This window comes from Mobula birostris, chromosome 2, assembly GCF_030028105.1.
Source record: "Mobula birostris isolate sMobBir1 chromosome 2, sMobBir1.hap1, whole genome shotgun sequence".
Lineage (NCBI taxonomy): Eukaryota > Metazoa > Chordata > Chondrichthyes > Myliobatiformes > Myliobatidae > Mobula > Mobula birostris.
Window position 1 is genome coordinate 80,363,227 of NC_092371.1, and position 13,313 is coordinate 80,376,539.

Here is a 13,313-nt window from a genome sequence, read left to right on the forward strand (position 1 = left end):
TATTTATGTATTTAACTACTTATTTATGTCGTTTATTTATGAGGTGAACATTTCACCTAAAGGGCCAGGAGTTTGTGTCCAGCTCCTGACGGCTGTGAACAATTTTATTTTTTAAGTGCATTTTTCTTTTTCCTTGTTGAAATGCATGGGTCATATGAGAAAAGGCAATTTGGGGAATTTGAATGAATGTTGATATTGTAAATAAGGCACTGTGCTGTATTCCAGCAATAATTCAACGATGCATGACTTCCTTTTCTCTCTCTAGTTTATTGTATTGTTAAAAAAAGAATCCAGGTATTGACTGCAGTATCAATTAGCAATGGAAATCAGGGATCTTGCAGGGGTTGGAACATGCTTCTGCCGATGAAATGTTAACCAGGCTTCCTTTGGTCGCAGGATCTGTGTGGGGCTGCTGCTTGCTCTTTCTTTTGGGTGCTTGAAGGTCAGCAGGGTCTCGATGGTCTGAAGGGCCTATTTCCTTTCCGGTGACTCTGTGACTCAAAGTAGTCACTGACTCTGGTTTTCAAGAGTTAGACTCAAGAAACTGGGGAAATCGTTCTGTTTTTAATCCCTTCCTGCATCAGACCTCTTATGGTTTTCCCTTCCCCTGTGACCTTAAGACCATAAAAGTTCAAAGTTCTAGGTAAAATTTATTATCAGAGAACATACATGTCACCACATGCAAGCCTGAGATTCTTTTGACATAGGAGCTGAATTAGGCCATTTGGCACATCAAGTCTGCACTGGCATTCTATCAAGGCTGATGTTATTTTATTTAGAGGTACAAAGCAGAATAGGCCCTTCCAGCCAATCTAGCTGCAACCCTGGACAATCCTGACTTAACCCTATCCTAATCACGGGACAATTTACAATGGCCAAATAACCATCCCGGTACTTTGGACTGTGGGAGGAAACTAGAGCATCCGGAGAAAGCCCACACATTCCACAGGGAGGATGTACAAAGACTCCTTACAGAGGACGCCAGGATTGAACTCCAGATTCCAACGCCCTGAGCTGTAATAGCATTACGCTGACCGCTACACCACCGTGGTGCTCCAGCTAATTAATTTCCTTTTTTTCTACTCTCACAAGAAAGTTCTGCGGCCTGAAACTTTTAACTTTTTCTCACCCCATGGATGCTGCCTTATCTGATGAAGGGTCTCAGCCCAAAACATCGGCTGTTTATTCATTTCCGTAGACTCTGCCTGACCTGCTGAGTTCCTCCAGCATTTTGTGTGTGTTGCTCTGGATTTCCAGCATCTGCAGAATCTCTTGTGTTTCTGATCTGCTAAGTGTTTCCCAGTGCTTCCTCAGCAAATCTGCTGATGACTTCTAACATCATAGTGACTATTATCCCTCTCAACCCCATTCTCCTGCCTTCTCCCCGTAACCTTTGACATCCTTGCTAATCAAGAACCTATGAACGTCTGCTTTAAATACACCCAATGACTTGGCCTCCATGGCCATCTGTGGCAATGAATTCCACAGGTTCACCATCATCTGGCAAAAGAAATTACTTCTCATCTCTGTCCTTGTATTCTGAGGCCATGTCCTCTGGTCCTGGACTCCCCCACCATAGGAAACATCCTCGACATGACCGCTCTATCTTGGCCTTTCAATATGCGATCAGATTCAATGAGGCCCCTTCTCCTCCTCATTCTTTTAAACTCTAGTAAGGAGGCCTTGAAGTTCTTAACATAGAACAGAGAAAAGTCATGTGCAGGAACAGGCTCTTCAGCACATTCTATTGAACAAGGCGAGACTAAAGTGAGCTCTTATCCCTCCATTCCCAGGATATTCATGTGCCTATCCAGAAGTCCCTTGATGACCCCTATTGTATCTGCCAAAACTTTCCCCCCCTCTCACCTTAAATGTATGACCTCTAGTTCTCAGCATTTCTGGGAAGGAGATTCAGACAGTCTCCATCATCTATGCCTCTCAAATAATCTTTAACATTTACGGTACAGGTGACCCGGGTTCAATTCCAGCCACTGCCTATAAGGAGTTTGCATGTTCTCTCTGTGACTGTGCGGATTTCCTCCAAGTGCTCCGGTTTCCTCCCACAGTGCAAAGACGTACCGGATAGGTTAATTAGTCATTGTAAATTGTCCCTTGATTAGGCTATGGTTAAAAATAGAAACATAGAAAACCTACAACACAATACAGGCCATTTGGCCCACAATGCTGTGCTGAAAATTCCCTTACCTGAGAAATTACCTAGGGTTACCCATAGCCCTCTATTTTTCTAAGCTCCATATACCTTTTCAGGAGTCTCTTAAAAGACCCTATCATATCCGCCTCCACCACTGTTGCCGGCAGCCCATTCCACACAGTCACCACTCTCTGCATAAAAAACTTACCCCTGACATCTCCTCTGTACCTTCTTCCAAGCACCTTAAACCTGTGCCCTCACATGCTAGCCATTTCAACCCTGGGAAAAAGCCTCTGCCTATCCATACGATCAATGCCTGTCATTATCTTATACACCTCTATCAGGTCACGTCTCACCTCTCCAAGGAGTAAAGGCCAAATTCACTCAACCTATTCTCACAAGGCATGCTTCCCAATCCAGGCAATATCCTTGTAAATCTCCTCTGCACCCTTTCTATGGTTTCCACATCCTTCTTATAAGGAGGCGATCAGAACTGAGCACAGTACTCCAAGTGGTCCTATATAGCTGCAACATTATCTCTCAGCTCCTAAACTTAGACTCATGATTGATGAAGGCCAATGCACCATATGCTTTCTTAACCACAGAGTCAACCTGCGCAGCAGCTTTGAGTGTCCTATGGACTCGGACCCCGAGATCCCTCTGATCCTCCACACTGCCAAGAGTCTTACTATTAATACTATGTTCTGTCATCATATTTGACTTACCAAAATGAACCACTTCACACTTAACTGGGTTGAACTCCATCTGCCACTTCTCAGCCCAGTTTTGCATCCTATCAATGTCCCGCTGTAACCTCTGACAACCCTCCACACTATGCACAACACCTCCAACCTTTGTGTGATCAGCAAATTTATTAACCCATCCCTCCACTTCCTCATCCAGGTCATTTATAAAAATCACGAAGAGTAGGGGTCCCAGAACAGATCCCTGAGGCACACCACTGGTGACCGACCTCCATGCAGAATATGACCCGTCTACAACCACACTTTGCCTTCTGTGGGCAAGCCAGTTCTGGATCCACAAAGCAAGGTCCCCTTGGATCCAACCCCTCCTTACTTTCTTAATAAGCCTTGCATGGGGTACTTATCAAGTGTCTTGCTAAAATCCATACACACTACATCTATTGTTCTATCTTCATCAACGTGTTTAGTCACATCCTCAAAAAATTCAATCAGGCTTGTAAGGCACGACTTGCCTTTCACAAAGCCATGCTGATTATTCCTAATCATATTATGCCTCTCCAAATGTTCATAAATCCTGCCTCTCAGGATCTTCTCCATCAACTTACCAACCACTGAAGTAAGATTCACTGGTCTATAATTTCCTGGGCTATCTCTACTCTCTTTCTTGAATAAGGGAACAACATCTACAACCCTCTAATCCTCCGGAATCTCTCCCGTCCACATTGATGATGCAAAGATCATCGCCAGAGGCTCAGCAATCTCCCCCTTCACCTCCCACAGTAGCCTGGGGTACATCTCATCCGGTCCCGGTGACTTATCCAACTTTATGCTTTCCAAAAACCTTTGTACACCATGGTCCCTGTACCCTACCATCCTTTCCCTATCTTATTGTAACTTACCTGTGCAGAACTCCACGCAAATATCTCCTGAAAATTTGCCACATTTCTTCCGTACATTTCCCTGAGAACATCTGTTCCCAATTTATGCTTCCAAGCTCTTAACTGATAGCCTCATATTTCCCATTACTCCAATTAAATGCTTTCCTAACTTCTCTGTTCCTATCCCTCTCCAATGCTATGATAAAGGAGATAGAATTGTGATCACTATCTCCAAAATGCTCTCCCACTGAGAGACCTGACACCTGACCAGGTTCATTTCCCAATACCAGATCAAGTACAGCTTCTCCTCCTGTAGGCTTATCTACATATTGTGTCAAGGAGTTATTGACCCCTTCCTGTTCCTAACTTCCACCCACAGAGACTCTGTAGACAGTCCCTCCATGTCCTCCTCCTTTTCTGCAGTGGTGACACTATCTCTGATCAACAGTGCCACGCCCCCACCCTCCCTAAAGCCTGGCAGTTGAAGTAACCATTCTTGCCCCTGGGCTATCCAAGTCTCAGTAATGGCCACAACGTTATAGCTCCAAGTACTGATCCAAATTGGGAGATTGCTGGGCAACGCGGCTCAAAGGGTAGGAAGGGCCTACTCCACACTGTATCCCAGTAAGTAAATAAAAAACTTCTATCAGATCGCTCCTGAGTTCCAGTGCTCCAGAGAAAAGAACCCAAGCTTGTCCAATTTCTCCTTAAAGTTAATACCACTTTTCTACCTTCTGTGGTCTTATTATGGCTGAACTGTTTCTTAGGTCCAATTTTTAAAGATTTTTTAAAAGATTATCTTCATTTGTTACTCGTACATCATGTGGGTTTCTTCTGGGTGCACCATTTCCCTCCCACAGTGCAAAGTCATACTGGTTAGTAGGTTGGTTGGTCATTGTAAAGTGTCCTGTGATTAGGTTAGTGTTAAACAGGTGGGTTGTTGTTCAATGCAGCTCGTTGGGCCGGAGGGACCTGTTCCACACTGTACCTCTAAATAAATAAATACTGTAAATGAAGAAATACAGTGAAACGCGTGGTTTGCGTCAGCAACCAACACAGTCTGAGATGCGCTGGGAGCAGCCCACAAGTGTCGCCATGCTTCTGGTGCCAATATAGCATGCCCACAGCTTATTAACCCTAACCGTAGGTGTTTGGAATGTGAGAGCAAACCAGAGCACTTGGAGGAAGCTCACACTGACTCGAGGAAAATGTACAAACTCCTTACAGACAGTAGTGTGAATTGAACCCCCGACCTCCCAATTCATCTTACTGATTACAATACAGCGCAGCCCAATTGGCTCCACGTCCATTCCCACTAGATTTCATCCCATCAGTCCCTTATTTTCCTTCAAGCTACCCTCTCCCTCGTTCCCACTAGCTCCCCCTGGCCTCCCAGTGATCCCCCAACCAACACCATGACCCACCTGCCAGCACGTCTTTGGGGCGCGAGAGGAAACAGGAGGACCCGGGGGATTCCACACCATCACAGAGTGGACAGCACCGAAGGGCAGGATCGAACCTGAATCACTATCTCTGTGAGGAAGCAGCACTAACTGCTGCACTGCTGTTTCCCCCAACACCTTCTTGACTCTGCTGAGAACAATCTCATCTATCTGCCTTTTTCTGCTAGCCTCAACAGCCTTTATTTATTTATTGAGACTCGGTGTGGGATAAGCCCTTCTCTGGCGCTTTGAGCTGCGCCACCTAGCACCCCCAACAACACCTGATTTAACCCCAACCTAATCGCAGGACAGTTTACAATGACTGGTACATCTTTGGACTGTGAAAGGGAACCGCAGCACCCAGAGGAAACCCTCGCAGTCCACAGGGAGAACGCACAAACTCCTTACAGAAGATACAGGGATTGAACTCCAAACTCTGGCGCCCTGAGCTGCAATAACGTCACACTAACCGCTACGCAATAGACAATTTCCAGATTCCCACAGCCCTTTGAGTGAAGATGAGCCTCTTGGCCATGACACAATCTTTAATGCCCTTAAGGACGGTAGCGTAACGGTTAGAGTAACGCATTACTGCACCAATGACGTGGGTTCAGTTCCAGCCACTGCCCGTAAGGAGGTTGAGCATTCTTCCCGTGACCATGGTGCTTTCCTCTGGATGCTCTGGTTGCCTCCCACAATAGAAAGATGTACAAGTTGGTAGGTCACATGGGTGTACTTGGGCGGCGTGGCCTGTTACCATGCCATATCACTAACTAACTTGGTAACTAAACAAGTAAATAGATCATGTAGCCCCACTTTGGCTCACCAATTGGATTCCCACCCCAGAGGATCTTAGTTATGTGGTGGGATGAGCCTACAGTCAAAAGGCTTAGTTCCCATATATCCTTACTGTGTGGAAGGAGGACATTCCAGCCCATCAAATCCTTGCTGGCCCACAGAACAATCCAGGACCCCCACTAATTTTTCCTGTTACCTATTGTATCTACATTCCTCATTGGCTTTCCCCAATCCAGTGACCTTCAACAACCCACTGACCCAAATCCCAAATAAATCCCATTTGATTCACCCCTCATACCCAACAAGTCTTCCACATTCAAGTTAAGTTTAATCATCACTCAACCATACATAAACACAGCCCATCGAAACAGCATTCTTCAGGGCCAAGGTGCAAAACATACACAGCACATACCAGGTAGCAAACAAACATACAGTCGCACAAAACAGAACATATATATATAGCCCAATTGCTGCAAACTGAAGGTGCACGTGTGCCATTGGCAAGAAAAAGCGGTTCCCATGCAATTCAGCTTGTTGTTCCACTGCTCGAACACTGGAGGGCAGCACCAACAGGAGAGATTCTCACCACACAATGGAGGAATCATAGTGGCCAGTTCACCCACCTACCTGTACACCGTTGGGATGTGCGAGGAAACCAGAGCACCTGGGGGATCTCACATGGTCCACTGAGGAAAAAGTGCAAATACCACACAGACAGCAGCTGAGGTCGGGACAGAACCTGCGTCTCTGGAGCAGTAAGGCAGCAGCTCTACCAGCTGTCGTGAGATTTTACCCTATTGATAATATCTCTACCATCCTTCCCCCACACTGCCACAATAATGTCCAGCCTGGGAGTTGGACTCAACAATGTTCTTTGGAACAGTATCTCTGGGAGACTCCAGGGAAACCCTGAAGATTGGGTTAAAAGTTTGCATCTGTCTCACACTCTCCATGTCCTTAAAGTGTCCCGAAGCAGTCCACTGCTAATGAAGAACGTTTTTTTAAATCATAGTGGGAAACAGGTGAGTGAAATTGTGCTCACCCAGCACCTGTGTAAACTAAGATAAATATTCGGCTCAAAACACGGACTGGACAGAAGCCTGAGGATAACTTCCTGCCCTTGAAATAGTGCCCATTGGTCTTTTACACCCACTTGAGAGGGCAGATGGGGGCTCAATATAAACCGTAGCACTCCCTCAGTACTTAAATAGACTGCTGACCTAGATTTTTTTATGCTTTATGATCCGAAGCGGTGCTTAAAACCACAATCTAACTCAGAGTTGGGATCATTGCCAAATGAACCGCAGGAACAGCCTAATCCAACAAATCATCCTTTTTGCTAAAAGTTAATTTTTAAAAAAATCTTTAATTATGTTAATGGAGGGACAAACATTGTCCAGGATGCAAAGGAGATTTGCTCTTCCTAAGAACAGTGGGCCATTTTATACTCACCCAATACTGATAGGACCCGGGTTTGACATACTGTCTGAAGGTCAACAGAGGGAGAAAGATAAAATGGGCATCTTGGGTCTAGTTAAGGCCCTGGTTTAGAGACTTTACAGGTGGTAGGGACTCGAGATCGCCATCACCTCAGAAAGTTGAGATCCCAGTGTCCAAGGAGGCAAATACTGGAATCTCACAGCAAAATCTGGAGTGCTCTGGAAAAGATAGTTCTCTTTCCACACAGTCCTGTAACACAAGACCTTAGAAACCGGCCGATATCTGAAGGCAAGCCTGCTTTCAAAGGAAGTGAAAGAAATGGTAGTCGGGTTGAGGGAAATGAAACAACTTTACTTCCCCTTTTATACTCATGGAATTAAAACTGATAAATATTGAAACATCTTCCAGAAGTTAGTAACTGAAGTAAGTTGTTGAGTGAACCCTCTCGACCCAGGATCAGCACTGGTTAACAGATTAACCGCAGCCTATCGCAGACCCTGCATTAAAGGATATTTTCCTATCTCCTGTTGTATGTGACAACCGCCAATCATTTTATAGATTATAAACTCAAAAACTATTTAAAGTATATGATCGAAAATAATAGCGTTCAGTCTAGAGTTCTGAGTATGATCGGGTGTTGCCATTAACTTCCTCTCTCTCCCTCTCCCCCTCTGTCTCTCTCGCCCTCCAGCCAAATACCACCCTGCTTCCCACTCTCTCTCTCCTTCTCTTTCTTTCTTTTTCTCTCTCCCTCTTCTCCCTTCCTCCAGCCAAATCCCCTCTCCTTTTCCCACTCTCTAGTTCTCTTTTTCTTTCTCTTTCCCTTTCTCCCTTCCTCCGCCTCATTTCCCTTCCTCTCATTCCCTTCATCTCTCTTTTTCCCCTTCCTCTCTCCAAACACTTTTTGTCCATTCTCTTTCACAGATATCCCTCTATCTCAATCTTTCTTTTATCCTTCTCACTTATCCTTCCCCATTCTCTCTTTCTTTCCCCCTTTTCATTTGCCTCCTGTTATCCTCTTCTCCCCATCTTCTCCATTTCTCTCCCCTCTTTCTCTTCCCCTTGCCCTCTATCTCTCTATCCCTCTCTCTCTATATTTCTCTCTCACTATCTCTCTATCCCTATTTCTCTTTTCATTCTCTCTCCCTTTTCCCTTCTATATATCTTTAATTAACACACATAGCTAGCATTATACTTAGATTTAGAGAAAGTAATTTTGTATATAAAGCAAAAATGTATATTCTGCTGCATCAATTTATACTTGCACTGGGTTTTTAATTGTACACTCCACAGTGTACAAGATGTACACAGTTTCGGGAATTTTCCATACTATTTTATTCTTTATAAAGAAAACAAGATTTGAACACATAACTGTAGAAAGCACAATTGTACCAAACCTCTTTGCCAAACTTCAAGGAGAATAAATGATATAAATATCTCTGCTAAGTGTCTTTATTTTGTATTTTTATGGCAATTCAGATGAGTGAATCTGTGACCCGAATAACTTGAAGGTTCATGCCATTAGTTTGCTAGTTCATTCTGCGCTGCTGCCACTGAAAGGTGACCCTGAAATAATTAATTTTAACTACCTGGGTAAGGATTATTGGAAGAATGTATTGACTTCGCATCAATAATTAATGTGCAAGATATGAAGGACGGAGACCATTTTCTTCATTCTGGCTCTGAATGGATTCACAATCTTTAGTTCACTTGTGTGGAGAGTTTTTGTGATGTGGACCTGTTTGGTTTTTACTCCGTCACCCACATCTCAAGTTCAAGCTGAAGGTTATTGTCATTCAACCACACACATGTACACAGCTGGACGAAACATTGTTTCTCTGGGGCCAAGGTGCAAAACACAGTACATTTGTATAGTCATAGACAGTACATACAGTTACAATCCAGCACACTCAGTCTCAGCATGAGTCCCTGGGTGGCATGGGCTGAGGAGAGAGCTGCATCATCATGTGAGACAGTATAATGTCACTGGTGCTAGTATAATAAAACAAGCAGTGGTATAACTATGTGAAACAGCAGCAATAGAAGATGAAAAGTGGACAGTGTGGGATGAGAGTGTGTCTATGAGCTGTTGCTTTAGATTTTTCCAGATCTCTCTCAATTACATTTTACACAACAGCAGGCTGTTCAGCAGACATGAAGAGACTGCAGATACGGGAACCTTCAGAGCAACACGAAAGCTAGGGTACACAGCAGGCCAGGCAGCATTTGTGGAGGGGGATGCACAGTTGACATTTCCTGTAAGATAGAGGGGAGATAACCAGGTTAAAGAGTTGGAAGGAAGGGGTGGAGCAAGAGCTGGCAGGTGAGGGAGGAAGATCGTGGAAATGATGCCAGAGGCTGAGAGGTGATGGGCGGAAGTGACGAAGAGCTGAAGATGATGGAATCCGATCAGGGAGGAAGATGGAATAAAGGGAGGGGAACCAGTGTGTGGGTGCTGGGTAGATGGAGAGGGTAGGGAAGGAGAATGAGATAGGGAGATGGAGGTCAGTTGGATCAGGAGGAGAGAAAAGATAAAAAGGTAGTATAGGGAGAGTGGGGGATCAGATACCAGAAGTTTGAGCATTTGATGTACATGTCACAAGGCTCAGTACTACACCCCATTCATATCAGAATCCAGTTTATTATCACCGGCGTGTGACGTGAAATTTGTTAACTTAGTAGCAGCAGTTCAATGCAATACATAATCTAGCAGAGAGAGAAAAAATAATAAAAAATAAAAATAATAAATAAACAAGTGAATCAATTACGTATATTGAACAGATTTTAAAATCATGCAAAAACAGAAATAGTGTATATTTTTAAAAAAGTGGAGGTAATGTCCAAAGCTTCCATGCCCATTTAGGAATCGGATGGCAGAGGGGGAAGAAGCTGTTCCTGAATCGCTGAGTATGCACCTTAATGCTTCTGTATCTTCTACCTGATGGTAACAGTGAGAAAAGGGCATGCCCTGGGTGCTGGAGGTCCTTAATAACGGACACTTGCAGCAGCATCGCAGACACCAGCATCATATAAGTGGCATTCACAAGAAAAAAAACATAAATTATACAAAACACAATACAAGAAAAAAAATTCACAGTATTTCAATCTTCACGGATGCTGCCTGACCTGCTGACAACTTCTACCATTCTGATTTTATTTCAGCTTTCAGTATCTGCAGTATTTTGCTTTTCCATTCGGCCCATTGCCCTTGTTGATAGCGTTCTTCATTGTCTCATTCCCCTTTCTCTCGCATTCATCCTTCATTCTCAAATACATAATGTAAGCGATCATGTTTGAAATTTGCTGGTAATCTCCTGTCACCCTTTTGATAGCAAGGTCCATTAGTAGGACTGGAAAGGAAGGAGACCTTGCCTAAATATTGATTTAAATCCTGGTCTCATCTATCACCTTCTAGCTTGTACTCTTTCCCCTCCACCCCCACCTTCTTATTCTGGCTTCTTCCCCCTTTCTTTCCAATCTTGATGAAGGGTCTCAAACATAGAACATAGACATCTACAGCACATTACAAGCCCGTCATCCCGCAATGTTGTGCTGCACATGTAATCTACTCTAGAAAGTGACTAGAATTTCCCTACCGCATAGCTGTCTATTTTCTAAGCTCCGTATACCTACCTAAGCGTCTCTTAAAAGACCCTATTGTATCTGCCTCTACCACCATCACCAGCAGTGCATTCCATGCACCCACCACTCTGTGGGAAAAACTACCTCTGACATCCCCTCAGTACCTACTTCCAAGCACCTTAAAACTATGCCCCCTCGTGTTAGCCATTTCAGCCCTGGGGAAAAGCCTCTGACTTTCAACACGATCAATGTCTCTCATCATCTTATATACCTCCATCGGGTCACCCCTCATCTTCCATCACTTCAAGGAAAAAAGGCCAAATTCACTCAACCTATTCTCATAGGGCATGCTCTCCAATCCAGGCAACATCCTTGTCAATCTCCTCCGCACTCTCTCTATAGTATCCACATCCTTCCTGCAGTGAGGTGACCAGAACTGAACCCAGTACTCCAAGTGGGGTCTGACCAAGGTCTTATACAGTTGTAACATTACCTCACGGTTCTTGAACTCAGTGCCACCGTTGCTGAACGCTAGCACATCATATGCCATCTTAACAACACTGTCAACCTGCGCAGCAACTTTGAGCATCCTATGGACTCGGACCCCAAGATCTCTCTGATCCTCCACAGTGCCAAGAATCTTACCATATTCTGTGTTCAAATTTGACCTTCCAAAATAAATGCTTCACACTTATCTGGGTTGAACTCCATCTGCCCCTTCTCAACCCTGTTCTGCCTCCTATTGATGTCCTGCTGTAACCTTTGACAACCCTCCAGACTATCCACAACACTCCCAATCTTTGTGTCATCAGCAAATATACTAACCCACTCTTCTACTTCTTCATCTAGATCATTTATAAAAATCACAAAGAGGAGGGGTCCCAGAACAGATCCCTGTGGAACACCACTGGTCACCGGCCTCCATGAAGAATACGAACCATCTACAACCACCCTTTGCCTTCTGTGGGCAAGCCAGTTCTGGATCCACAAAGCAAGATCTCCTTGGGTCCCCTAGCTCCTTGCTTTCTGAATGAGCCTTACACAGGAAACCTTATCAAATGCCTTAATGAAATCCATATACACTACATCCACTGCTCTACCTTCATCAATGTGCTTTGTTACATCCTCAAAGAATTCAATCAGGCTCGTAAGGCACGACCTGCCCTTGGCAAAGGCCACACTGACAATCCCTAATTAAATCATGTCTCTCCAAATGGTCATAAATTCTGCCTCTCAGGATCTTCTCCAACAATTTTCCCACCACTGAAGTAAGATTCACTGGTCTATAATTTCCTGGGTTATCTCTACTACCTTTCTTGAACAAGGGAACATTTGCAACCCTCCAATCCTCTGGTACTTCTCCTGCCCCAACTGATGATGCAAAGATCATTGCCAAAGGCTCAGCAATCTCCTGCCTCACTTCCCACAGTAGCCTGGGGTATATCTCATCTGACCTATCCAACTTGATGCTTTGCAAAAGCTCGAGCACATCCTCTTTCTTAATGTCTGTATGCTCAAGCACTTCAGTCTGTTGTAAGTCATCCCCACAATTGCCAAGGTACTTTTCCCTGGTGAATACTGAAGCAAAGTATTCATTAAGTACCTCTGCTACCTCCTCCAACTCCATGCACATTTCCACTATCGCACCAGATTGGTCCTATTCTCACACGGCTCATCCTCTTGCTCTTCACATACTTATAGAATGCCTTGGGGTTTTCCTTAATCATGCTCACCAAAGCCTTCTCATGGCCCCTTCTGGCCCTCTTCATTTCATTCTTAAGCTCCTTCCTGGCAACCTTGTAATTCTCCAGAACTGTATCAGTACCTAGTTTCTTGAACCTTTCTTCTTTTTTTAATAACTAGATTTTCCACATCCTTTGTACACCATGATATTTTTTTTACCTTACCATCCTTTCCCTGCCTCCAAAGCATTGGCAGTTTATTCCTTTCCATAGATGCTACCTGACCTGCTGAGTTCCTTCAGTGTTCTTTGCCTGTTGCCCAGATTTAAATCTTCACTTTTAATGCAGCCCCGTTTTAGCCCACTAGGTGGAGCTGACACCCCGCATCAGGTAACCCAATCTGACAGACAGCAGGTCAGGCAGTAAGTGTGGAGAGAGACACAGACTTCACCTTTCAGCTGAAAGACCATCCACAGAAACACTAACCCTGCTTCACTCTCCACAGATGCTGCCTGACCTACTGAGTGCTAACAGCATTTGTTGGTTGTATTTCAGATTTCCACATCTTTGATTTCTACAGCCCAGAACTTCAGCTCATAATTATTCAGACTTCTTCCCCATTCCTTTCCAGTCCT